Raw genomic sequence first — 27,543 nt, 5'->3', positions numbered from 1 at the left:
TAGAGAATCTCCTATGTGCCAGACACTTGTCTAGTTGCTAGGGATATAGCAATAAACAAAACAAAGTCCTTGCCTAGAAACAGCAAATAAATAAGTAAACCAATGAAAATATAAGAGATAGTGACAATACCACGGAGAATAAAGTGGAGTAAGGAAACAGAGAACTCAGAGAGGAGGGTTGCTATTTTATATGAGCTGGTCAGGGAAGGTGACTCTGATAAGGTGACAGCAGAACTCAGCCCCCTGAAGGATGCAAGCCATGAAGTTCTCTGTAGGGAAGCATTACAAGTAGAGGGAACAGCAGGTGCAAATGCCCTGGGGCAGGAGTGTGCTCAGAGAACTAAAGGAAGAGATTGGAGAAAGTTGTAGCTGCAACAAAGTAAACAAGGTGGGAAGAAGCAGGGGGAGAGGTCAGAGGAGTTACAGAAGTCGTGGGCGGGAGATGACAATGGACTTTTGTACCATTTGAAAGACTTTGGGTGGGATTTCCTTCTGAGGGAAATGGGAAACCAACAGAGGGTTCTGCGTTCAAAAAAAATGATACAGTTTATCCATAAATGAAGAACTGAAGTTCAAAACACCAAATCCAGTGATAATTACCTCTTTATGATGAGATGATTATTTATGAACGTTTGTTTTCCAGTTTTACTTATTGTTTAAAAGAAAAGTTCTGGTGCACAGAATCTCAAGGGCACAGAAGTGAACTAAGAGTAGTGCTGGGGGGATGGGGTTAGACTCATGGGCTCTGGATCAGGACGGCTGGATCTGGTTTGCTCACTTTGTGTCCATTTGGTTTCCCCAACGTCTGTCAACCTCAGTACACTTTGCTTGAAATGAAGGTAATAATACCCACCTCATCTGGCTGTTTTGTTGGAAGGAAAGCGCTTGAACAGTACTGAGCTCATAAGAAAAGCCCCCAAGGTGGCATCTGTTAGTGTCACCTCCAAGCACAGACTCAGCCAGGTCTGCTTTAAGGAACAGCTAAAACATACCAGCAATGTGGAGCCCGCACTGGATGCAGATCATGTGTTAACCCATCCTGGGCTTTCTCCCTTTGTCTCCCTCTGAGTAACTGTCCAATCTAAAAGATAATCCCGGCCCAATCTAATGTAATTTCCAAAACCTAAACTGATAGAATCCACGAGGTTCTGCAGCCAAGGACACCAAACCCAAACCACCAAGACAAATGAACTTATTTTGCATTGAATTCATTCCTGAGGTTCTGAGAACTCATCTCTCTTCAGGCAAATCTGTGTTCCTTTATTGCTCTCAAATTTTTCAGTCAAGACCCAAGCCAGTCAATAACTTATATTTAAAATGCAGGATTACTGACTGCTGTATGGGAATGAGAGGCAAAAACAAAAAACAAAAAACAACAAAAAAAAAACTTGGATTTTCAAAGATTAAAAAAGCAGTAATGTATTTTACACACGGACAAATTTCTGGGTGTAAATTTTGAAGACATTCAAATGTGTAAAGTTTTCCATGTGTAATTTTTTACCTGACAACACAAATTCTCTCCACAGATGAAGAACACTGTTATACAGACTTTATTTCATCATTAAGGGAGGCCTCAGCCACTTGCATTCAACATTCTAATTTAAATGACAATGATAATGTTTTGTCTTCGGAGGGGGAGGAATAAACAACTCTACCATCTCCTAGTCTATGTGTCCTCTCTAGAATGTCAACTTGGCCCAATTACATTTATTTTTCATGTAGGGAAATAACAGGGTTTGTTCCACATGGGTGCTTTGTATGTGCATAGAAATTTCACCATTTAATTTTCATGTCTGGAAGGAAAGGAGCTTATAATTACGCCAGGAGGTATAACTATAATTAGGTTTTCAAATACCATAGGTATCCCTATGATCCAATTGTAAAATAACTGAGACTTCTAGCACTGTGTTATTGGCCTGGCTTTCTTCCCTCCTTGAGCCATCACATTCCTCTATCCTCTGGAAGCATGAGAAAATCTTATAGTTAAAAAGGTTTTCTCTCTCTTTTTTCTCTTCAAGATAAAGAAACCAAGCTAATACAAACTGCTACTAGTATTTAACACTGATGAGACTTTCATATGTACTAGTTGACGCTTAAAAAAATCATCATGGCAGCTATGAGTTATACCCAGCAAAACAGGTTAATAGCAAGCTTATATAAGTATATTGAATCTTATTATCTCTGGTAATGATGCTAATAGGACTCTGCAATAACAAATTCCTCATTGAGGTCATACAGTGAGTGCACTCTACACATGCTCCTTTATGCTTATATTACGCAGAAGAGGAAACACATGTACAATGTATAGGTCTTACTCAAGTCCAAGCAGCACGTTTGTGTGTGTGATTTTTGTGTGTAGAGGTGGGAGGCTGTTGGGGGGAGCATACAGTGAAACTATTTTTCCTGAGCTGCCCTCAAAAAAAGAGTAGGGTATTTCTTGATCTATATAGGCCAGTGTGTGATAAATAATATTATATATAACTACACATATTCCCACTTTTCTGTACTGCTTCCATTCTGGAAAAGAGAAAGATAAAATGAAAATAAGCAATCTCAATTCTTGATTGTATGATCTAATTACTGGAAAGACCAGGAGGGTCTTTAGGGAAAAGACAAACGTATGAGAAACAAGAGTATGTGAGCATGCTACTAAAGCATTTATAAACATACCTAATAATTTTATTCCAAATATTTTTTAAGAGCCAACTTCCATTCAAACATACCCCACTTGTTACTAAAATCTTATGAGTATATAAAATCCTGTGAGTATATAAAGTATGCGCAGAAACCCAAAGTCATGTTGAAGCAACCAATTGACTCCAGGAAATAAAGGAAAACAGCTTCAAATAAGATAAGATCCTTTAAAGAACTAAGTGATTCTCAGCATCCAGGATTAGCAGAAAACAAAATTAGAGGATCTATTTAGTAACTTGTGAGGAAGACAGAACGTTCCTGAACAATTGGAAATACAAGGAGGCAGTTCACACTCAGTTCCAGGTTTGTCCCCAATAAATTTGCATCACTCATTTCTCATATAAAACCTATCATGGGAGGGGGCACTGAGCACTTGGACAAAATGTCCACAGTGTTGGAAACTTTTTATGAACTGACCTGGGGGTAAAAATAACTTAATGAGTATAGAAGCTGACATTCAAAAGACTGAGGTCTTGTCCATAGTAAATGTAACCATGTAAACATCCCCATGGACTATCATTCTACAGACTTTTTAGGTACTTGATAAACATCTTCACTTTTTTACTTTTTTTTTCGGATTATTCCCTTTCCTTGTGAAAAAATATTGTTACCATGACGCTACTCCTAAAAATTTAGTTTCATATGAAAGAGCTGAAGAGGAGGAAAATTTTTTTTCCTTCACTGATTTAAAAATAACTCAAGCTATAAGAGATTTCTAAAGCAGACTCCCTCTTCTTTTTTCTAAAATGCATATGAAACCAGGAACGGAGGACTATCAAATAAGAGGACTCCATGTAATTTCAGATTTTGAAATTAAACAAAATCGCAGCCCCTTGGACAAGTCAGTAAGCCCTGACTGATTGGGGGGGGGGGGGCTGGGGAAGGTGCGGGGACATAAAAGGAGGTCTTTTAATCCTTCTCGCTCCCTCGTCCTCCAAATACACGTGCCTGAGCAAACGTAAAATAATCACTCGTCTTAGAACTCCAGGCCTATAAAGATTAATTTATTAGCCTTCAATAATTCCAAGAAGTAACCAGTTTGAAAATCAGAGGCAGAGAGGTTAGATGATTCACTAGGAATTCTACGAGTCACCCTTCCAACTTGCTCTCTTCGGGTCAGTGCTGGATGTCAGCACTGAGATCTGATATGAGGTTGGCCTAAAAGTAGCCTGCGAGAAAAGACCTCTTCTAAAACAAGACAAATCCAGACTGCCAACAGCAAAGCACGACAGACGTTTCCTGTTCCCTCGGTAAATGGCAACAACCCTAATGTGGACAACATTCTTAATCCTTGGCAGGAAGAAACAATAAACACGAGACCCCATTTTGAATTCCTAACTCCTGTAAACTCACCTCATATCAAATCTTTCACAAAAATCTGTGTAACTAGTAATGTAAGCTAAGCACACAACAGCTACCCTTTTATCAATTTGGGGGTATTACCATGATTGCTTCTGCTGATGACATCCCAAAAACTGGTTTTTCACTCTATGATAATAAATGTTATCATTGGCAAAGAATAGAAACATTGATAAAAACTCAGATCTCATGCAACATTTCTTTCGATCTGTGTTTCATTAAAATACAGAAATGAATGTTAATATGCTATATTCCTCCCAGGTGGCCCCGGGAATGGCCACATTAGCCATTTATACATTAGAAACCCTACACTTAGGCATGTAGAAAATCAAAAACCTACCCTGGAACTTTGATTTCTCCAGCAGATCTTGGAACTAGCATATCAACCACAAGATGACTCAAAACCAGCATTCTGTTATGCCAAAAAAATTCTTTACTCCAAAAGGAATAGATGTATTCAGAAAGTAGTTAAATTTAGTGGGCTAATGGCTAATTTCAAAATATTCTATATTCATTACTCATAATTCAACTTAATCTTTCATCCAGTGTTTAAAACTTAAATTGTGAAGCTTAACATTGACAAATAATTGGGGTGTCTTTCCAGAGCACAGCCTCTTTCAACCATAAGACATCTGATATGAGCTATTCATAATTTTATGTAAAATGGTGTCCAGTATGTTTAAAAGAATAAATATACTTGACAATAGGATAAGGATGATTAACATAAAACAGGGTTTTTTTTCCCCCCAAAATAGTATTTCTTAAAAGGATGTGAGCCAATGAAAATACAAGCTTGCTAATAGGTACAAGGCTTTAGAGCTTTAGTTCTGTCTTTGCAGTGCTGTATCATAGCCAAGTGACTGTTACTTCTTAGAGAAAGGGGAAAAGTTGGGTTAAAATATTTTTTGCTTTCAATCCTGATTTATGATTTCCTCTAAAGAAAAGCACAACTTCTGCCAAGAAGACAAAAACAAGGCTTAGCTTTCACATCAGAAAGGAAAAAAACAAATAAACCAGCAGCAACCTTTTTTGCATATAATAATCACCATTATTTAGCCCATTCAAGACACACAAAAACCAAAGAAAGGAATAAGGAGTCTATAGTCTTAACCGGATCTGCAGAAAATAAGAAACCAGAAAAGCCATATTTAGAGAACTTTCCAGAGCTTTTTCAGCTCTCACCAGAAACAAGCGGTTATTGTACTTTCTATGACCTTAGCCACAGGAAAGAGATGCCCTTCTTCCACCATGCTATCTCTCTGAATCAAATAATTTTTGTAAAGAACCAGAAGGAGCTGGCTATTCTACCAAATCACAGACCCTTATTGTTGAAGGGGGACCGAGCCAACATCTACATTCAACTGTCCAGTCAAAGCCTGAATGTTTTCCGATGCATCTGCAAGAATCCTGCAGCCTCCTCTAAATGGCTAGACTCACTGGGTTACTGGAAGGGCCTCCCTGAGTCAGACCGCCTGCCCCACCCCAGCGCCACCACCAGCTGAGGACTGTCCTCAGGGATCACAACAATACAAGCCTTATTTCCCTCTTCTGCCTGGCAAGCAGACAAGTTTTTTAATAGCTGTCCTGTCCCCTTAACTTCCTAGAACATCAAGCCCCAAGTCTTCAAACCACTCCTAACAGGACAAAAATTCCCAGCCCCTGGTCACACTGTCTCTACACCTCCATCACTGGAAACCTTCCAATTTGGCAACATCCCTCTTAAAACAGAGTGTATGGAGTCCAGCACTAGAATCTCTGACTCAGAACAAAAAAGGACCATTATCTCCAAGAAACTGGACACTAACTTGTGTTAAATCTGCTAAACGTGGTCAGGTTACCTTAACTTTCCGTTCGCAGGGCATTCCAATGTTTGCCCTCGACAAAGACCCCCAGGAAGCTTTCGTCAAATCAAGTTATCACCACTTTGAATTAAGATGAAAATCCACAACATGACATAGTGCCCTGTTAATTAGAATCTTATCAGCTTCACTTGACCATGTCATTGTCTACAGATTATTTTTCTGAATTTTGACTGTCACCGGCTGTCTCTCCCAGCTAGGTTTCAACCACAACTCCCCCAGTCACTGAATAAAATGCTGAATAAGAACCCTGCGGTGAGCTAAATTCCAAACCATTTCCTCCCAGCGCACATCTTTTTTTTTAAGCAAGAAAAATACAAATTTTCATAAAGCAATCATTTTAAACAGAACAGCTTCACTAGGCTGAGAAGACTGGTGAACGCCAACATGGAAGGAATAAGTGGTTAAAAAAAAAAAAAAGAGCTTCGTTGGACCGAGTATGGTGGCGACCCCAACAGCTGTGATGTCCCCACCACCGTTATTTTGATGATGCTCAGCTCTGCATTATCTCCAGAATTTAGCAGTCTTACCAGGATTGCCAGTTAATGACTATCTGTTGCCAGTTCGAAGTCATTTACTATAATACGCATCTAAGCATTCAGTGTTAGCCAGATGGGTACTGTTTTGTTTTGCTTTTTTATGTTCTGTTTTTGGGCCAGGGAGAGGTAATTTGGTTTATTCATTTATTTACTTTTAAATGGAGGTCCTGGGGAATTGAACCCAGGACCTTGTGCACGCTAAGCACGCACTCTACCACTGAATTATATCCTCCCATCTAACCAGCTGGGTATTTTTAAGCAGCCCTGATATCAAATTAAATTTTGCTGAAACACTGGCATTCCCCAAAGACGCCTTTTTGTGCCCTGCTTAATTCTGTGAGACAGCTGGTTTATCCAACGCACTAAGCAAGAGTTGCTTATAAACTGCCTCTTTAGTGATTTAAATAATACATACAATTCAGAAAGCATTCTAGTTACCCAGTTGGAAGACCTGAAGAAGGGGAGAAAAGTAGGACTCATTTGATCTTTGACCACAGACATCTCCCTGTTCTAACAGAGGACACCCTAAAGTGTTCTCAAAGGTCCAGGGGATTACTAAGACAATCAGATGAGGGCCAGCGATATAAATGATGTGAACAGAATCCCTGGAGCTGTGCGGGCTAGGTCCCTGAACATAAGGTTCAAAGAGACAAGGACTGTTGTTAGAAACCTTTTCCTTATCATCTTACCTCTCATGAACTTCGTCAACAAGAACTGTTTTCTACTCAATTAACAGATCACCAATTTGTAGGAAACCAGTGGCCCCTGGAGAGTTAGCCACAGAACGGGAAGGGTGCTTACTGAGAACTCATCAGGCACCGGAGAGTCTTCCATCACACCTCACCTAACACATCAACTCCAATAATACGCTGATACTTGTTGCCGAAAAACCGGCCTCTGTACCCTGACAGCCGGATTGAGAGTCGGAGGCAGAGTTTTGGGAGAACTGGAAAAGAACAGCTTTATCGCTTTGCCAGGCAGGCAAAAGGAGTCACAGCGGACTACTGCCTTAAAGACCGTGAACCCATCTTGGGGTAAGGGTCCTGGGGTTCTATAGAAAAATGGGGACAGGAGGGTGATACCAATCAGGGTGTGAACAGGGACTACATTTCCTTCTTCTTGACAAGAACTTGCTGTTTTTATGGAGGAATTTAGGAGGCTCTGCCCATTTTCTTGAAGTTCAGTCCATGACCTTTTCCAAGAACTCGAGGGTAAAAAGATAAGCTATTCTAAGAAAAGAAAATCCACAAGGAGGGGAGTGTGTTAGTCACAAGACCAGCCGAGCTAGAAGCACAGGCCCGAACAACTCACTAGCCATCTTGTCAGTTCTCTCCTCTTTCACACTCTTGGCTTCTGCAGGGCGATTCATGAAGTCGGTTCATACATGGCAAACAGGCTGTTTATCCAGCAGGGCTGTCAAAGGCCTTCAGCCTCCAGACAGTTAAGAGAGCAGTTGGGGGCAACCTATCTGTAAGCCACAAAGGGCTGCAGAAAAACGCAACACAACAGGGCACAAAACAGCATTCACAAGGCGCCCTGGGGCGCACAGTCCCAACCCAGCTGGACTGAGGGGTGACAGAGGCAGCACTGTTGAGGGCTCACGGGAGAGATCAGACTTGTCAGTCATCGGTTTAAAGAAGTTTCGCCTGAGTTCATCTTTATTTTCAATAAAGATGCCCCAACCCAAGGCAGTGACCAGGGTCATGCTGTGGTATATTAAGTTCAGTGTCACCAAACAGCCTTGAACCAGAGGAAAGAGGAAGAAACCTTCCCCCCATGAAACATGCTATGGAGTCACACTCTGGCCCGTGGGCTGAAGATGGACAAATTTTCCTCTCCTGTCCTCAGCCCTGTCTGTCGCTTCATCCTGACCGAACTGCAGGTCCCATTGCACAGCACGCCTCCCTCAAAGCTACCCAAACAGCTGTCCTCCGCTCCCGCCATCCCTCCTTTAAACCGACCCAGAGCATCAGGGCTCCTGACAGCAGTTCAGAACCACTCTGCGGGGAGACTGGCTCTGGGGCTGACCATCAGTGATTACTGCCGCAAAAGGCCACCTTGACCCCCCAAACCTACCACAGCTCAATTCTCTTCATTAACAATGAGTGTCTCTATTCAAAAGACGGAAAAGAAAAAGGCCCACAATACTTTCCCTTTGAAATGCAGTCTGCAGGTGATCAGAATTTAAAACGTAGCATCCTACCGAACAAATTCAACATTTGGCCTTAGGCAGGCACCCTGGTGAATCCAAACAAAAGCCCTGTTGGAACTGATTAGAAATGTTTGGATCAAAAGAATTTCAGAGCCCGAAATGTTCAGGAACATCTAACTCATCCCCCTCCAACTCGTTTTAAAGACAAGGAAAACTAGGGGTCAGGGGTTCCTGAGGGGCAAAAACAAAGCTGAAACGAAGTTTGCTCATCAGAAGTCAGCACTCCATGTTCCACAGGCTCCTTCAATGTCTTCAAATATCTCTGTCTCCTTATGGACCGGGAGTCTGTCACAGTTTATTTTTAAATGACAGAAAACCTATCCATTTAAAAATACACTGTTTTATTTCTAGATGACAGCTTGACATACAATCTTCACATCCTTCAGCAACACATCAACTTGAGATCAAAAATCACTGGTTCCATCAAAGGAACAGGAGGAAAATGAAAAGCCAAGCACTAGCGGGGCTGCCACAGAGACTTCAGCCAGAGAACGTGTGAGCACAGATGGGGTTCTCCCAGGGCCTGGGAAGGCAGGACAGAACATAAAAGCCGTCAAAAGATGACTCGGCTGGTCACCTGCAGGTAACTTAAATTACACAATGTCATCAAGTGTTTGGGGCTTTGTTTTGTTTTGTTTTTCTTCCTATTTTGAGGATTTCCAAGACCTTCCATGCAGCCATCTTTCTAGTGCTCAAACAACTCCCCAATTTACAATGTTTCTTTAAAACTTCATCAGTTGCTTTTTGGAGGTGGAAAGGACGTAAATTATAAATAAAGCCAGTTCCTCCTAGCTAATGCCAGGCTTAGAAAGCTGGGACTAGCAGAGGTCTGTAGCCCAGGGTAACCACGATTATTTTTAGCATCGCAGTGGGCAGGGATGCAGAGAGGGACACTTGGATCTCAGCAGAGGTGCCACCTTCTTTGGGAATTCTGCCTGACCCAGGCCTGGGCGAGGTGCTCCCCGAGGACAACGAGCAGCCCTGTATCAGGTCACGTTCTTCTGGAGCCTTAACCAGGTCTGCCGTGATCATAAACAAACTGGAACTGTCACGTGCCACCTTACAGAATTCACTTTCAGTATGAGCTATGTGAGCTTGGGAAGTTTTCTGTATCAGTTTTCTCACTTGAAAATGGGAGTAAGAGTACCATCTCAGGTTCCTTGATTGTAAAAAAAAAAAAAAAAAAGAACATAACCATATCCACCTCCGAGCGAATGTAAAGATTTAAGCACCTATGAGTCAGAGCACATAAAAGCATTGCAACATCACAAGGAGTCAATAAACACCAACTATTATTACTGCCCTTACAGATCCTAACACATTAGATGTTCTTATCCATGCTTTCTTTTAACCTTCACCGGCCAGATAAGCCTTTGTACGTGATGCAGAGAAAAACAACAAGCTTTGAAATCAGACAGGATGGGGTAGCACCCAGACTCTGCTATGTACTACATCTCATTAATTTAAAAGATACACTTTTTTCCATTATAGTTTAATCCAAGTTATTAAGTCACTTTGCTGTACAACTGAAACTAACACAACATTGTAAATCAACTATACTTCGATTTAGAATACACACCTTTCCACATTTTAACATCGCTGAAACTGAAATGTGTCGTCATGTTCAGTCAAAGTGGGTACGATCTCTGATCTTGAGTGTTATTTAATCTCTGCAAAACTGGTGATATTACCTCCCTCTCCTAGGTAGCAAAGCGCACATAACAATCATTTAACCCCCGAACGCACAACAGGCAGCCCTGACAGACCATTTCGTTTTGCACCTTGAAGGGTCCAGGGTCTTGTATATAGGAGATTCTTAGGAGGTGAATAAATATTTGTATCTATGTAATGGAGCAACCTATTATCCATGGAAGTTTAAAAACAGGACCTATATCCATTCCAAGCTAACGTATGCGGATGTCCCTGCCGGAGTGGCCTGCAGAAAAGGTCAGAGGCTTTAAGAATAGGAACTCTCAGGAGGGGCAATGGATGGACATCCAGAGACCTGTGCAAGGACACATAGCTGCTCTCAGCACCCCACCCAGAGCCTCAGACGACTGTCCAGCCCCGACATGGAGCCACTGACAGCATCTAAATCCCAGCTGAGACCACTGGTAGCGTCAATATCAGGGTCAAGGTTCGCACGGTAAGGCCAGACAGGACAGGAAGGTACTTTTTACAAATCCAGTTACAATTCTTGACATGTGGTAAGTTACCCAGTTTTGAGCACTTACTTCATTAAGCTCCGCTAAACCCTTCACAACCACCCTATGAAATACAGCTGAGCTTCTCAGCATTCCTGTTTTCTGAGGCCCAGCGTTTAAGTCACACCTTAATAAGGCACAGAAATCTGCCTGGCTCCAAAGCCTGTGTCCTTAACCACCATGTCTTCTCCTGGCTATGAACATCAGCAGGGGAAGGGGGCCAGGTTCTCCTAAACTCCAAGGTCTCACCAAGCAGCATCCTTGCCAGGAGTGTGTCAGGTCCTGCTCCAGGCAGATAGAGACAAAAGGGGCAGCAGATGGGGTGGTTCTGTAGGTGTCTTTTCAGCGGGTTTCCAAGCCCAGGGAGTGCTGCCTCTGCCCTTGGCCTCCGGCCAGCCCCAACAGGCTGTGTTTTTTATTTGACCTTTTTCCATTTTGCTCCATCTTGATGTAGTTCCCAGAGCTCCAGGCAACACCCTGCAGATCACCTCTGGTCCTTCCTTTTCCCGATAGGCTTCCTCCACCTTTTTCTTTTCTCTTTTTAAAAGATTCTGGTTCTTCAACAGTTTCTCTCCTAACCACAGTTATTTCTCTCTACCCAGGACTGCACTTCCTGGCCAAGAAACTCTCTCTTATTCATCCTTTGCAGATGTGAGTCACAATGAAAAGTCATAGTTGGAGATTCCTCATCTGAATTTTCCAGAACGCCAATGATAAATGCACATGAGCAGGCATGTTAGAGGGATGGAGAAGCCAGCGGAAGACCTGAACAACGTTACAACGTTCCTTGCCTCCAAGTAGGAGGTCTGTCCCTCGCACCACCAGATCACCTGAGCCCCCAGGGATCACCCAGAGAAGGATCATCCAAGTGGAAGGTTCAAGAAAACACGCCGAGTGTTCGAGTCTCCCTCAGCCTTCCCTCTACAGCAGTCACTCTGCTGCATTAACTTCCTTCTCATCTGAAGAAACCTGGAGAGCCTTTTATTTTACTCTGTCTCCCACTTCTAGGCAATATGGTAAACCAGCTGGTACATCACCCACTTCGCACGCCATCACCAAACCGTCACGTCCCTCCAAGAGGTTGAGGGATGTATGTTTTGAATGCAGAACCTCAAGCCAAAGCAGCTGGAGTTGTTCTGTTTCTGAATTCGGGGCAGTGACCTGTTTCTCTCTCCACTTCACCCGTAATTAAAGCAGGCTAGCAACATCTCCCGTGACTTGGCATCACGGAGCACCCGGGGGATAACGCAGATCGAGGCAAAGGCACAAGGGGCACAAAGGAGCTGAAGGGGGTGCTCACTGGAAGTGAGGGTCATGGGTCAGAACACACAAACTCCATCACCCGTGCCGGTACCAGGTCCAAATCATCCACGACTCAAACTACTGAGACAATGGGTCGGCTGAACCCACCACGTCCTTCCCTTACTAGAAGACAGGACACGCAGAAGAACAGGGCTCACTTTTGCAGATGCGACTGACTTACTCTGCAGTTGGAAAGAGATTATGTACGACTTTGGCCTTGTTTCTTCGCCCCACTCACACCACAAACCATACCAGACGGTTCCAGACGCTTGCTGAGTACAACTGGCTTTTGGAAATGCCAGAAAACTGACTCATTTTTTTTCAAGTGCATTAACTTGTCCTTTGGCAACAGAACTCCTAAATCATCCTCCTCACCCATGACTAAAATGCTGTATCAGGTCACTTCAACAAAAGCTAGACTCTCTCGGGTTCGCCCCCCATCCCTACGGTCCTCTGGGATGTTCTGGGTTTCATGGTGTGTGTGCCTTACCTGCCTTTTACGATGGCAGGTAACCCATTACATCTACAAATTCAACATGAATTAAATATCTCAGGCACACTTGCATTTATATACACATATTAATATTCCAAACATGAAATAATTCATGCTTGGGAAAAATTATTCAATTACAGGCCAGTCATTTCACAAATATAGAAGCCGGTCCCTGCTACACTATAACCAGGTGTAAATATTATCCAAGTGGCTCATAAACTTCTGAGAGGCTAGAGGTCTGTTTGATTTATCATTGACAAAAGGGTAGGACCTCTTCCTTCAGTTTTGCTAAAGGCTGCAAACTCTAACTTTGCAGATAAAGGGACTTACCAACCTGGTGGGATTTCGGTGCTACATATTTTGTCTGTTTCTGTTTTTTTCTTTCTTTTAGATTCTTTGGGACAGGGTCGTGGTCCCTGCTGTGCTCCGACCAGACCTCATGTGTAGGGCCAGTGTGCCCATCCCAGGCTGCTGTTGGTTCCCAGGGAAAGCCCTCAGCCAGCTGCAAGACACTACTTCACTCAAAGTTACGCTCCCAAGAGGGGCGGCCAGCTGCCAACAACTGAGCTGATTCAGGAAAACAGAGGTCCAGCCCTTTGCCTCACTCAGAGACAACTGGGAAGGGCCACCCAGCTCCAGAGCTCCCCATTACAGGCAGCAGGGCCTCAGGTACACCCACATCGCCAGGCAGCTTGTCCTCGCCCTTAAACTCCCTGAGCATCCAACACCTGGCGTGCTTCCAGCGAATCCAACCAAAGATGAGCAGTTTTTCTAAGCGTAAGAAGTCATTGTTTACATTGCACTGAGGACATTAAGGGCCCTAGAGAAACACGTGCTGTCAGAGGTCCAGTGAAGGCCCAAGACAGTATTTGAAAAGTACCTGTGAGTCCGTTTAAAAATCACAAATTTGGGGTAATCAGCTCAGCTCACTTTCTGAACACCCACCCAATGCGGTCAACAGGACAGGAGCATCACAAGTAAGGGAGGTGAGACTCGCCGGTCATCTGTGCTGATATCAGAGCATCACGTGGTACTGAAACCAACACCAGGGCACGGCAGGGGCGGGGTAGGCGGCGGCGGATCTGTGCTTTTCACCCCTAACCATTATAGTGGACCTCCTCTCCCTCCATAAAACACACTTGCTTATAACCTCAGATCCCAGGAAATCTTTACTCTAAAGCTACTTGAAAAGAACAGTTGCACATGTAAGTATGAAAATGAGTCCTGATGACTTGAACCCCAACATTCCAAACTTTCAATCACCGGGAACAATTCCTGGAGCTGATGGATTACCGATGACTCCGTACTAATCTTTACTGCGGCCCTCGGAGAGCAGGAGTCAAGAGCTACTGCACCCGGGCTGCCCAGGAGGCAGTGCCCGCTCCCAGAAAACCTCCAGGAACTACCCAGGGGTCACCAGTCCAGTGGGGTCAGGAGTGTCACAGGAGTAGAAGTCAGGGGAAAACAAGGACCTGCTCGGCGTCTGCATCTTACTATAGAGATTTGGGTTCAGAGCATTAAAAAGAAAAAGTAGCCGATGTACCCTCTATGAATAACTCAACGTAAAAGTCACACTACTTCTTAGTGTTTTATAGCTTTTTATACATTGTCTCATCTGATGCTCACAGCTGGTATTACCATCTCAAGTTTTTGCCTGGGTAAGTGACTAGCTCATCAATGTTGGGCTCAGATTGCCAGATTCCTGTTTCAGGGTTTTTTTCCCATGGCAATTTGTCTATATATTTCTCCAGGTTTGTGTATGAAGCCCCAAAATCTTGCCTCCCTCCTTCTGCCTCCCTGGTTCCCACCTTCCTACTACAGACCTTTATCTCATGGGAACAAGGAATACCAATGGCCTTGGGTCCTGAACAGGGTCACAAATCACCATCAGAGCTGTCCCTCTCTCTCAGCGACTTGACACTCCAGACTCTTTGTTGACAGAGACCACAGCTTTTGAAGCACGGCTGACAGGAGGCTAATGGGATCAAGTTATAGGACTACCAGTGTTCAGTGTCTGTGACTAACCTGGTTCGTGTGAGTTGCATCCACAAGATGGGGGAAAAGAAGAAAAAGCTTTCAACTTCAAGCTCACCAATTTCTCAGACTCGGTCATCATTCTCAGAAAAGCCTTCCAACCCTGGTCAGGAGGTTTTGCCACTGTCATTTGAGGCACTTGGTGGATTTTACTCCTGCCAAGTTGGCATTCTGCTTCTGCAATACAAAAACGCTGGGGACTAAAGAGATCAGGTGGGGATGTTCAAGTTTTCAGAACAGACGCAAGCCTCTCTCTCTGCCTCAGGTGGATGCATTACAGTTTGTAGGAGGCCTAATGAGAGCTAATTACTCTATCTGCCCATAAGTCAGCCAGCTGCAACAAGAAATGCTTGGTAAAACTTGCTGGGTTCTCAGGCTTTGTTCAAAGGGCCGGTGCCAAAATAGTTTGGCTGAAGTGATTGGCACAGAGCTGCCCAACTGGATTGTCGTCTCAGGATCACAAAGCCTGGTCTTTTAAGTCCTTTGTATCCTGTGAATCAGTAGACACGGCAACACCAATTTCATTCTTCCAGACTGAATCTACCCTCTTCACCATTATCACCACTACTGCCTCTGCACCCAAATATCCACTTTGGCTGCAAATTAAGAAATCAAAACAGTCGGCCCGGAATTTTAGGAAAACAATTGCCTGCTGACCATTAGAATTGGGTGTGGTATTTTACAATGTACTTACACTCTGTTTGCAACAGTCACAAGATTTGGCCAACAGGTCCCTCACTTTGATCCTTGAACTCGGGGCATAAAAGGGAACTTAGGAATCATGTAAATTTCACTTAATCACTGATCCTTAACTGTATCCATGCTTTACGTAGAGCATATACATATGGCACTAATTATATAAAAATGCAACTCTTAAGTTACGCATTTATTATAAATTATATTTTAAAAGGCTTTCCCATCTTTGTCTCCCAGTTACTACTAAAGAGGGGACAGGGAATGGAAAAACCATAGAGCAACGGGTCTCAATTTCCCAGAAGAGTAACAAGAGCATTCGTTATTAACCCAATAAAGCCCTATCTTCATTAACCTTTCCCCTGTTTCACTACTAAGTTGATGTATTGTTGAAAATGCAACCATGGCTTCAGGGACAAAAAAATAAGAAGGTCCAAGGCATATTTCAAAGATTCCCAAAGGGTATCTTTTACTCCACAGAAACAAGACTGCACTGGATTATAGTATAATTCTAAGATGACATTTATAATTACTTGACTCTATTAAAATGGAAAAGTCTGAATAAAAATATAGTAGAGGTCAAATGGCAAGACAACCCTCATGCTGAAATTCTTCAGGCAGAAATAACATTAGCGAAGTTTTTTTTAGAGTGGTTAACAAGGTCTAGCACAAGGGTCAGTCAGATCTAACCCAACTTTTAGATGGTATGAAAAATGAAGATTTATTTAACAATTCTTCTCCTGAGTTATTTAGTCTTTTCTCATGATCTTCTACAACTTTTTTTTAAAGGCTGTTCTATTACCTGTATGTTTCTGATACAAGGGCAAGTCACAACTCCATGAATAACGCCAAAATTCTCAACTATGTGTAAAGGAATGACTGCTACTGCCCTTCCAAAGAGCTGTCTGGGCTTTTTACATAAACACACAGACAAAACATGTTTCATTTTGGCTCTGAGTATAGTCCTAAACTGGAGGGTCATCATGAAATTTTCCAAGCAGAAGGATTTCAGACAAGTCGGTGATTTATCCACACCAGGAAAGAAAATCTATCGAACGAGAAAGTAAGCAGGGCAGACAAAGAAACGTTTCTTGCACTTAACCATGAATTACAATTACTAAAATTTCGCAAGTCTGAGCAGGTTTACCAACCATTCTGAATTTCTTAAACAAAAAAGAGTAGCAGTATATTCCACTTTGAGACCAGGAAACATTTGTTACTGAGCTCCCGCAGTGAATGGGTGAGATACTGTGCTAGGCATCTTGCACGTACTACCTCAGTTTAACCTAATATTTCTACAAGATAGACACTATTGTTCCCATTTTAGAGGTGAGAAAACCAAGTCACAATGCTAAGACATGACTCCCTAGGGATTCCATCCAAGCTATGCCTGACACCAAAACCTAAAACAGCTACTACTACCCTTTGCCCAGTAGCATCGCCAAGAAATTATAACCAGAAATTACAATGATGGAATTGTTTCATAAGCAGAGAGGATTAGTTCTGGAGTCAGAAGATTCAGATTTTAATTATGCTTCTATTGAGTGGTGATTTCCTCCAAATTAATGGAGATGAAAATAGTACTTAACCTCATAAAGTTGAGGTGAGAAGCATATAAAAAAAGCCCGAGTGAAAGGGCTTTGCAAAACAGGTGAGCCCTGGTTGTAATTGTTACCTCCCTCTTAGGGCTTCGGCTAATGCAGCTGGTGACCCGCCGGTGAACAGGGCTGCGGGCTCCTGTCGGAGTCCAGCCACAGGGCAGGGAGCCACCACCACCCAGTCTGGAGCCCAAGAGAATGGAACTTGATGGGGCCCTGCTCTCGGCTCAGTCTACCTACTCCTGCACTAAACAAATAAATTGTCGTGGGCCAACTCAGTGCCGAGCACAGCCACAGTCTGCTCAACCAGCTTGGGGATCTCTAGGGGATGCCCCTGCCTGCAGTAAGCTCACTTCCACCCTGAGAGAAAGGAAATCAAAAACAAAACCAAATAGATGAGCCCAACAAGAACCTCAGTTTTCCCTATTCTCTCTTTTTCTCTCTCTCACACACACATACACACACACATACATGTGTCCATGCATAACGGGTGCCCATATGAGACTAAACACTTTTATCCTCATTAGGAAACTCTGTAACAGTCTATTTGAAAATAATTTTAAACACTGATGACTCAACATAGTGACTTCAGAGCAGAAAGGGTTCATATGAGTATAGACCAAGGAAGGCTGAAGACCCCAGGTGGGAAAGAAAATCAACAGGTTTGACTACATAAAATTTTAAACTTCTGCATCACTGAAAACAAATTTTTAAACATTACAAAGGAAAAAAACGACTAGGTGAAAATATCTGCCAAAACTATGAGAAAGGGTTACTAGGGTTTATGACAAATAAGAAACACAGATGGGGAAAGTACATGAACAGTTTGTTAAACAGGAAATATAGCCAAAGGTCATAGACACATTTGAGTTCATGACTAACAAATAAAAAAGAAAAACAAATACCTTTTCTCCTAGAAAGTTATCAAATGTTATTAAAATGGGAATTATCACTCTGCTAATGGCAGCAAAAATTAGTTGAAAATTTTTGGCAACTACTACAATATCAATCAAGATACTCAGGCACTGTGACCCACACCCTTTGGTTCTCCTTCTGGTCATTTCCTGTAAAGACGGGAATGATCTGAAATGATCTGAAATTGCATAAAGATGCTCATCAAAAGTTGAAAACAGGCTGTAAGTTCTGTAATGGGATTAAATAAATCATCAAAATACCCATTGATAGAATATCTTACAGTCCTTAGAAATAATACTTAGAGATATTGTGGTAGTGTGAGGAAATGCAAATAAAACAATGTTAAACAAAAATAAAGAAGGACCTGGAGATCGTCATTCCAAGTGAAGTAAGCCAGAAAGAGAAAGAAAAATACCATATGATATCACTTACATGTGGAATCTAATAGAAGAAGAAAAAAAAAAAAAGACACAAATGAACTTATCTACAAAACAGAAACAGATTCAGACATAGTAAACAAACTTATGGTTACCAGAGAGGGGAAAAGGGGTGGAAGGGGATAAATTGGGAGTTTGAGATTTGAAAATATTAAAACATACATCTAATAAATAAAAATAAAATAAACTATATATAAAATAAACAAGTTTCTTCTGTATAGCACAGGGAACTATATTCAATATCTTATAGTAACCTATAATGAAAAAGCATATGAAAATGAATTTATTCATGCATATGTATGACTGAGGCACTGTGCTATACACCAGAAATTGACACACATTGTCAACTGCCCAGACTTCAATTAAAAAAAAAATTAAATAAAGGACACAAAATTAGAGTATTTCAAATATGGAATAAAATATGAATGGAAAAAATGGAAGGAAACACCAACAGTAGTTGTACCTTTGTGTGGCAGTATTATTGAGGATTTTAACTGTGTCTTTGTTTTTTTCTATACTACTCAAATCTTCTAGAAGGTGCATATATCACTTTTTTTTAAATTATTTTTTACAGTATTTTTTAAGAATAATTGTATTTTTTTCCTTTTTCAGTTTTATTAGGTAGAATTATTACAGTTTGACTGCACATATACATTATATTACATGTAAATACGTATCATATATTACTTTAATAATTATGAAAAATTTAAACAACAGTCTCAACTTCAAATCCACACACACACACACAAAAACAAACAGTAAGTGGAAGTCCAACAGCTAAGTCACTCTTACAAATACCAAAACACTGGGCAGTAGGCAGGTAAGGCAGCTAAATAGTGGGAAAGCAGCTTTGTTTTAAATCTAGGGCTCCAGAAACAATAGGCTTCTTGATGTGAAAACAAAAACTTTTCATGTCCCACTTATCAAAACATATTTTGGAAATTCACTAACCAAAACATTTTCCATCAGAGGATTTAAAGCCACACACCAAAATTATCTCCACAGAACAAACCAGTTCAGCAAGCAGGAAGTTTACCAGGAACACCCTAAAAATTAGTAATTGTTTTCGCAGCTTTGATACATCCATGCCAGCCCTTGTTAGTACACAGTGTAACACACACGCTCTTCTCCAGTGAGTCTGTCACTTCTGAGCAGGAGAGCATGAAATCTTTAACATAAGGCTTTTCCTTAGCAAGAATCACAGATGTTGCTGAAATTAAGCTTTTGAGGGTTTGCCCTTTCAAAAGCGGATTTTGCAGTCTTTGAATTGGCTTTCTTAGAGCAATAGTTAACTATGACAAACTCTCTGCGTTCATTATCTTGTTTCATCTTCAAGACCCCATAAGGCAGGATTTCTCAACCTCAGCGGCATTGACTTTTGGGGCCAGGTATTTCTTCGTCATCGGGTTGGGGAGGGCGCTGTCCCGGGCATCGTTATTCAGCATTGTCCCCGGACTCTTCTTACTAAAAGTCAGTCTTCCCTCCAGCCCCAGCTGTGACACCAGAAGTGTTTTCTGACATGGCCAAATGACTCCTACAGGGCAAAGTCAACCCGGCTTAAAACCACCGCTACAAATTACATACTGTTACTGTCCCCAATTTACAAATGAGGAAACTGAGACACAGGTATATGTCCATCTAAATCCACAGCCCAAGATCAAAAACTCTAGGAGGTAAGGTATAGCTCAGTGGTAGAGTGAGTGCTTAGGGTGTACGAGGTCCAGGGTTCAATCCCCAGTACCTCCATTAAAATCAGTCAAATTACTGCGCTGCCCCCTATCCCCCACAAAATAGATCAAAAACTCTATCCTGTCTTTGTGCACAGGTCAGAGGCCTATCTCCTCTGCACCCTCATGGAGCCTCGTCTAGGATTCAGTGCATATTGGCCAAATGAATGAATCTTGTCACATAAACACTTACTGAGTCCCTGCTGGGCAGCAGGGCCCAGCAGCACAGGTAGTCATGGCTCCAACAATTTACAATCTATTTGAAGAAATCAGATAACCAGACATAAGCCATTTGGAGCATCAGTTTTAGAGAAAACCCTCAGGTTCCTCATCTGTAAAATGGAGATAACACCACTGCCACCCTCGTAATTGAGACAGTGTTGGCAAAGCTCCTATCACAAAGTACAACTTCAGAAACCAACTAGATACCAATGGCAAGGAAATAAACAGGCACGGGCATTGGAAGGATCACGGCATTTCAAAATCACTGGGCTGGAAGGAACCTTCAAAATCAACCTGAACTCACCACCCACTTGGTACTCGAGCATTTAAAACTCAAAAAATGTAATTACCTGCTTCCAGCAGAGTTTTCAGGCTGAGCTCAGACAGATGCTCTCAGCAAGGGTCCCCTGGTAAACTGCTTTAAGGGCGGGGCTGGAGGAAAGAGGAGGGTTTAAGCCAAGAGACAATCAATAGGAAAAGGAGAAAAGTGAGCAGCCTTAAAGCAGTCCAGGGGGGGCAGAGCCTGGGCCTGAGCACAGGCGGGCAGGGAAGACGAGCTTGGAGAAAGAGGTCAAGATCAGATGAGGTCACAAGCGACACAGTGACATCACAGTGACACAGTGGTGACACAGGCCAGGCGAGACCTAGGAAACATTTCTCCCAAAAAAGCAATCAAGGGCTTTAAAAAAAAAAAAAAAGGCTGTTACAAAGCATACACCCAATTTACATCATCAAGTTGGAGAAATTAACTTCTCAGACTAAAAGCTCAGCATTCCGTTCCAATTGCTCCACAGCATCCCTGAGAACCACAGGCAAACACATGCTTCAGATCTACAAATGTGAAGATTTTGTCAGAAAAAAAGGAGACCGTCATCCTGCCCATGTCCGCAGGTCCTCCTGGTCTCTAGGGCACCAGCACAGCACAAGGAAACTAGCACCCAGAGTCTTATCCTTTTTAATTCTGAATTTCAATTGGTGAATTCTCCCAAAATTCAACTATTGCCGTAAGTTTCTTAAAATACTTTGTGATTCAAACCAAAGCTGTCTCCATGTAGTCTCCCTCCAGGCCCATCCGTATGAGGACTCTGCTCTAAGCTGTCCCCCCAGGCCAAAGAAAGGACCAGAAGGACCAGGCAGGGTGGCCTTGTACCAAAGGCTTTATGGGGAAGATTTGCCTGACGATGAGGTGCAGAATACAGGGAACAGACTAACTGCAGGGTTTATATCAGAGATGATGGAGGGTGTAAACCAAGGCACTGGTGGAGGGGATGGAGAGTGAGTCCAAAAAATACTTGAAAGGCAAAAATGACAGTGCTAATAGCCAGGAAGGGGGTCTCTAGGATACCAGACACAAACCTGACCCACTATAAACTTTGATCCTTGAGACTTTAAGATCAAAATAATATATGTATGTACATGTATGACTGAAACACTATGTTGTACACCAGAAACTGACACAACATTGTAAACTGACTATACTACAATTAAAAAAAAAAAAATAAAGATCAGAGGATAGCTCAGGCTTAAAAGTGAGCTTTTGACTTCTAAGAACCAGAGCCATCTTTGTGGACTTGTAAACTGCTGTCACACATAGAACCCTCTGCTCAGAAAGGCCCCGCACCTGGTTTAATGCTCTGCTGCCCTCATCGTCGAGAGTCCTAATAATTTGCATTTTGAACTTGTGTTTTGCCAATGAGATCTAATGGCACAATGGAGCGTGCACGTGAGCAGAGGAGATCTGTTCTGCATGCGTGGCCAACATTCCTTGCCACCCCATTCACACGTGGTGTTTGCAATGCCCGGCAAGCACAGAATTTCAGAATTCCAGCAGACTTGTGATGCATGGAGTTCTGCAAGACTCCAAATGAGTTCAAGGTAAGTATGTTACAAATACAACTGAGTAAGCGGGTGGGAGGGTGATGACAGCTCCAAGTTTTCCATTCGAACCAGAACTTGCTGTACATGCAGAAACAAGGCAGTGTCTTTCTAAGAAACACAAACAACCAAGGAATCCTTACATATCCTCTTGCTCCTCTGTATTAACCAACACTTACCCTGAAAATGATGGCACAGATGGAAAGGGGAAATAGAACAACTCACAGCTCTTGGTCCTTTCAGTCCTTCCCTCACTTAAGCGAAGGATGACAGACTGGGCACCGTTCGAGAAGTGACATAAGGCTAGTGAGTTAGCTGTGTGCAGTGTTTCCTCTGTTCCAGGAAGAAAATTACACAACTGCATTTACAAACTACTACGAAGTGTGTGATTTTAGTAATCCTGCAAGTGTCAAATCCTCTTATACTTGCACTTAACACGGACATTGCACAATATAAAGATGCACAACAAAATCCATGCTGAGTTTTAATTTTCCTTCACTTGGAATGACATTAAACAGTGAATAAACACCATGATGAGTGAAGAGAGAACTACAGAAGAAAAGGAAAAGCTCTGCACGTTAGTACCTTTAACAGTGCTTTTTCCTGCTTTTGAACAAGGGGTCACACGTTTTCATCTTAGGCTGGGCTCCACAAATCGTGCAGCTGGCTGCACCGAGGACCAGTGAACTCAAGAATATTATGCCCATCTAAATACGCTGCCCACACTTGGGTACGATTTTACTGATGTGGCTCAAGGTAACCCTCAAAACTCCTACCTATGGATGGATGGAAGTGGTGCTGATTTTTTGTACCACTTTCTTAATTATCAGACTGCTTCAGCCCTTTTCCATCTCATTCATGTCATTACATCAACAAATCTGCTGAAACACCACGACCCAATGTCTCCTCAGATAAAGATCCTTCTAGAAATAATTAGTTTAACTGAAGGTTAAAAAAAGACCTCACCAGGAGCAGCATGTAACGTGGAGGGCTCTCTGCTGGACACATCCCCCCTACAGAGTATTTCCTGGTGCACTGGTGGTTTGGTTTTAACCAAACCCAGGCTGTGGTTCCAGAACCAGGCTGTTTCTCGTCACTCAGAGCACTCAGGTTTCCCCTGGGAGGTTGCTCTGCGAACCAGTCTGGTGTCTAAAACTTCCTCCTTCAAATACAGTCAGGTTTTCCTTTGTCTCATTTCACCCTCCTCTTCTTCTTTTGCACCACTACTTTCCACTTCAGTAAATGGATTTCCTGCCCGGAGACACATCCTGGCAAAAGTGTCAGTTTGCATTGTTTAGATGAGAGACTTCTGTCATTCTTTCAAATTTTTCCTCTGTCCCCATCAGCCCGAGAGCCAGCCTCTCAGGAGCCTGAGTTACTTGTCTACGAATTTCCTTTCACTGCCTCCTATTAAACTGAAAAGAAAATAGACTGCCTGCAGTGAACTCACTCAACTCTTATCTCTTCCAATCACATTTAGTTTTTCAATTCGCCCCCATCCTTGCTTTCATTCCCTCTGAAGAAGCACTCTGATGATCTGTCCCGGTCCTCCTCGCCAGACCCTGCACTCCTTCCTCACTCTCTTTAGCTGCTCTCATACCAGCCTCTCTGCCTGCACCGTCCCTAAACCCGCTGTCAGAGCGTGTCTCCCCCTGTTCAACTCCTTGATAGGCAGGGCTAACGGGACCACCTGCGGTTCATCACCTGCCCTGCAGTCCTCAGTTTCTGCACTCTGCATTCTGCCTCTACTGTGCTGCTGAAACTGCTCTCCCAGTTCACGGATGTCCTGGTGGCTGCCATTTCTCAAACCATCCCTATAACGGGTCTGCTGCATTGGATGGCGTGGCCAGTCCACTGTGTTGGGTGCACAACATCCCTGTGCACCACCATCCTCCACCTCTCTGGTCGCTCCTGCTCTAACCCCTGTAATGACTTTTTTTGGCCTGACCGTGTCCACGTGTCAAGGGTTCCCTGAAGGCTGTGGACTTGCTTCTGTTTTGATTCTACGTCCTCTTCTTTGGCAAGTTCAGCTACTCTTAGTCCTGAAGCAGCAGCCGTATGGAGATGGTCCAGCCCTCCAGGGTTTTGACTGAAACTCCAAACCTGAATTTCTAAATTCCTGCTTCACACCTTCATATGAATAAAATCAACAAACAGTTCCTGATAGCTTCTAACAGGCCAAGTACAGAACTAAGCCAGTGGCAGGAATATGAAGAGGCTGAGGATATTGACCCAGGAGACTGAATGTAAGTGCATTTAAATCCCAAGTCCAATACACACAATCTGTGTGACCTCAGGAAATTCCCTTAGCCTCTCTGTGCCTCAGATTTCTCATCTATAAGAATAAGAACAGGACCTTTCCTCAGGGCTGATGTAGGGATTAAATCTAAGTTAAAACAGGTAAGACACTTAGATGAGTGCTTGGTACATACCAAGTGCTAGGTAAACATTATTATCGTTGTTGCTGTTATTCTCCTAAAAACCTAATGAGACAGGTTCTATCATTTTATGCATTTACACAATGAGAAAATGAAGGTAGGTTATTGTGGGTCATGATGGAATCTCAAACTTCAAATCTTAATTCATCATATTTCTCATTAAAATTCAAGCTGTGTACCTTTCTTAAGGTGGTCCTATCCCTCCCCACTGCCCTCACCACACATACCCTCCTAACAACCAACATACTACTTCAAGAGTCATTTCTATAAAGTGATAGTTCTCACATCCCTCCCCACTTTACACACAAAAATTCTCATTTTAAAGCATAGTCTTGTCACTCTCTTTAAAACCCTTTAAGATCTAACTAGAGAATATCTTACTCCTTTTAACAATATCGCTCTATCTTACCTTTCTCTTAAAACTAATTTCACCATATTCTACCTTTTGCTCCAAACCCAAGTGTGCTCCTCTCCCCGCCCTGCCTCCTCAAAATCTCCTATTCATCCTTCACGGCCCATTCAAACCCCACCTCCTCCAGTGGGATCCCACTAAACACAACCCTTTGCTCAAGTTCACTGCATGATTTACTAATTCATCATACAATCTTCTAACACCACCAAAAGCCCAACAAATTGATTTTTTAAACTTTCATACTTTTTACATTTCAAGAGTAATGCATGAATGTTGTAAAATGGACATTAATATGCTATAAAAATAAATCAAAGGCCCCTCATCTTCCCTGCCATCCTCATCTCATCCCCCACAAATCACCCCAATTAGCAATTTTTCATGCATTGACCAGTATAAACTACACACATGTGTGGCTGGTTACTTTTTTTCTTAAAATATATATCACAGACATCTGTTTAAGTCAGTATATTTCCCCCAACTTTTTAACAGCTAAGTAGTATTCTAAATCTGTTCTTCATTATGGTTATGTATAAGGGGGGGAGTCATATATAAGGGTGGGGGGGAGTCATCCCTTTTCTGCCCCCACCTCCTGTATATGAATATTCTTAAGGGTAAAAACCATGTTTTATTTGTCCTTAGATCTCCAAGAGGACTTTGTACCAAGGGCAAGAATTGCTTCACAAATGTTCAATGAAATAGTAACAATATCTGTCCTCAATCCAGAGTTAATGGTGTGCTGGGGAAACAGCTGTTAATGCTTCACCTATATTATCACACGTAATCCTTATAACTTGCCCAAGTATCCCCATTTCACAGAAGACAAAATCACACAGCTCGTAAGGTTAAGAGACTCTAATCTACATTTGTCTGACTCCAGAGCCTGCTCCATACATCAACTCTATGTTTATAGGTAATTAAACTGTCAAAAGAACACACTCTGCTTTTTCAGCCAAAGTTGGAGAACAGACGAGCTCCAAGTAATCCAGTAGGCAGGTGGGAGGATAAGAGATGGGTGCTGCAACCAGCAGGGGGTAGATGGAGGCAAGTGGTTGCAGCCATGAGGCTAATCCACCATTCAGTCATTCAGTCTGTGTCTGCGGAGAACCTTCCAGACGATGAACTGCCAGCCTACCCTTCTTCAGTCTCATCACCACACTCCCCTTCAGTAAAAGCTGCCACCACGTGTTGAAAATCTATGTACCAAATGTTTCATTACTATTCCTGTTAATAATTTCTAATGCTTGCCAACACTGACAAAAACACTATGAGAAAATTATCAGGACCACCGCTTTACATAGGGGAAAACTGAGACGCAAAGAAGTTAAATTACTGGCCAAGATTAGACTATAATGAACAAAGCCAAGATTCAAGCTGAGGGTCTTAGGCCTCCAAAGTCTGACCCCTCTTTTTTTTTTCTGTCATACAGACGTTGCCTTTTAATCCTGTAAGTAAAGACGAACTCTGACTTTTTTTAAAATTTAAACTCAGGATCACATTTGCCTGCAGGTAATAGATCCAACTTCAATGGTTTAACCAAATGGAGATTTATTTTTCTTACAAAAAAAAAAAAAAAAAAAAAAAAAAAAGGTGGGCAGACCAGGTCTTATACGGCAGTTTCAGAATGCCATCAGTTTCCCAACCTACTTACCCCTCAAGCTTCTCTGACCACAAGTTGGATTCTCCACTTGGAATACAGCATCCATGTTCCAGAGAGAAAGCAACAGCAAAAAGAGCAACAGGCATAACTAGCGAGCGCATCGAGGCCGTCCCCTTATAAGAGTCTGCGGAGAGCTCCTCCCACCTACCTGCATCTCATTGGCCAGGAATGCGTCACTCAGACACGCCCCAGATGCAAGGGGTTCTGGGAAATCAAGCTTTTTTTTTTTTTTTTTTTTTTTTTTAAACTGGCCCCAGTGGCGAATTAAAATGATTGAGCTGCGGGGGAAAGTGGTCAGTTTGTCCCTGCCCACAGGGTGATGTAGAGTGCAAGTCATCCTAGAGAATCAAGGTACCTTGAGAAGAAAGTGATAAAAGACCCTTAAATCTGTGTTGAAAAGCCTTCTCGTGCAAACTCACCCACTAATGGGGATGGAAGCCGGAAGAATGTAAAAGTTTTGCAAAAGCATCCAAGCAGCTGATCCAGAGGAAAAACACTGAGACCCAGGTGACTTCACACACATCGTCCTGGCGAACTCACAGTTTCAGTCGGTGTTTCCTCGGAGTCCTCACTGCTTCCCTTCCTCCCGCTTCCTCACTTCCCAGAGTTAATTTAGATGGGAACCTACAGGCTCATCTGACGCTAACATCACTCATAAGAAAAAGTAGGGCGTGTTCAAATTCCAATTCAAACAAAATAAAATCCTCCACCGTGTGGGGTTACCAGAAGCAGCATCTTACAGAAAAAGATAATGGCTGCAGGGGTGTTCACAACCGCGGCCACACGATCAAGTTACTATGTTAAGAAAGTAGGCCATAGTGTTTTAGCCTTGTTTTCACTTTCAAATAAAGTAAATTTAATACACTTTCCTCA

The 27,543-nt window shown here is 42.5% G+C and overlaps 1 protein-coding gene across 9 annotated transcripts in view; it reads right to left on the bottom strand.

Annotated features, from left to right (window-relative positions):
• Nucleotides 1–27,543, bottom strand: part of PPFIBP1 (PPFIA binding protein 1) — a 153,711-nt gene that overhangs the window by 121,685 nt on the left and 4,483 nt on the right. Inside the window, exon 1 of one of the 9 annotated variants that reach the window (XM_064479145.1) lies at nucleotides 20,639–20,657. The exons of the other annotated variants lie outside the window; for them this stretch is intronic. The gene's annotated coding sequence lies outside the window, so the exon portion shown is untranslated. Of the gene's footprint in view, nucleotides 1–20,638; nucleotides 20,658–27,543 lie in introns of those variants that run through there. 9 annotated transcript variants of the gene reach the window in all.

The sequence above is a fragment of the Camelus dromedarius genome, chromosome 25 (assembly GCF_036321535.1).
Source record: "Camelus dromedarius isolate mCamDro1 chromosome 25, mCamDro1.pat, whole genome shotgun sequence".
Classification (NCBI taxonomy): domain Eukaryota; kingdom Metazoa; phylum Chordata; class Mammalia; order Artiodactyla; family Camelidae; genus Camelus; species Camelus dromedarius.
Note: the sequence above shows the minus strand (reverse complement) of the source record. Positions and strands in the feature narration are given on the sequence as shown.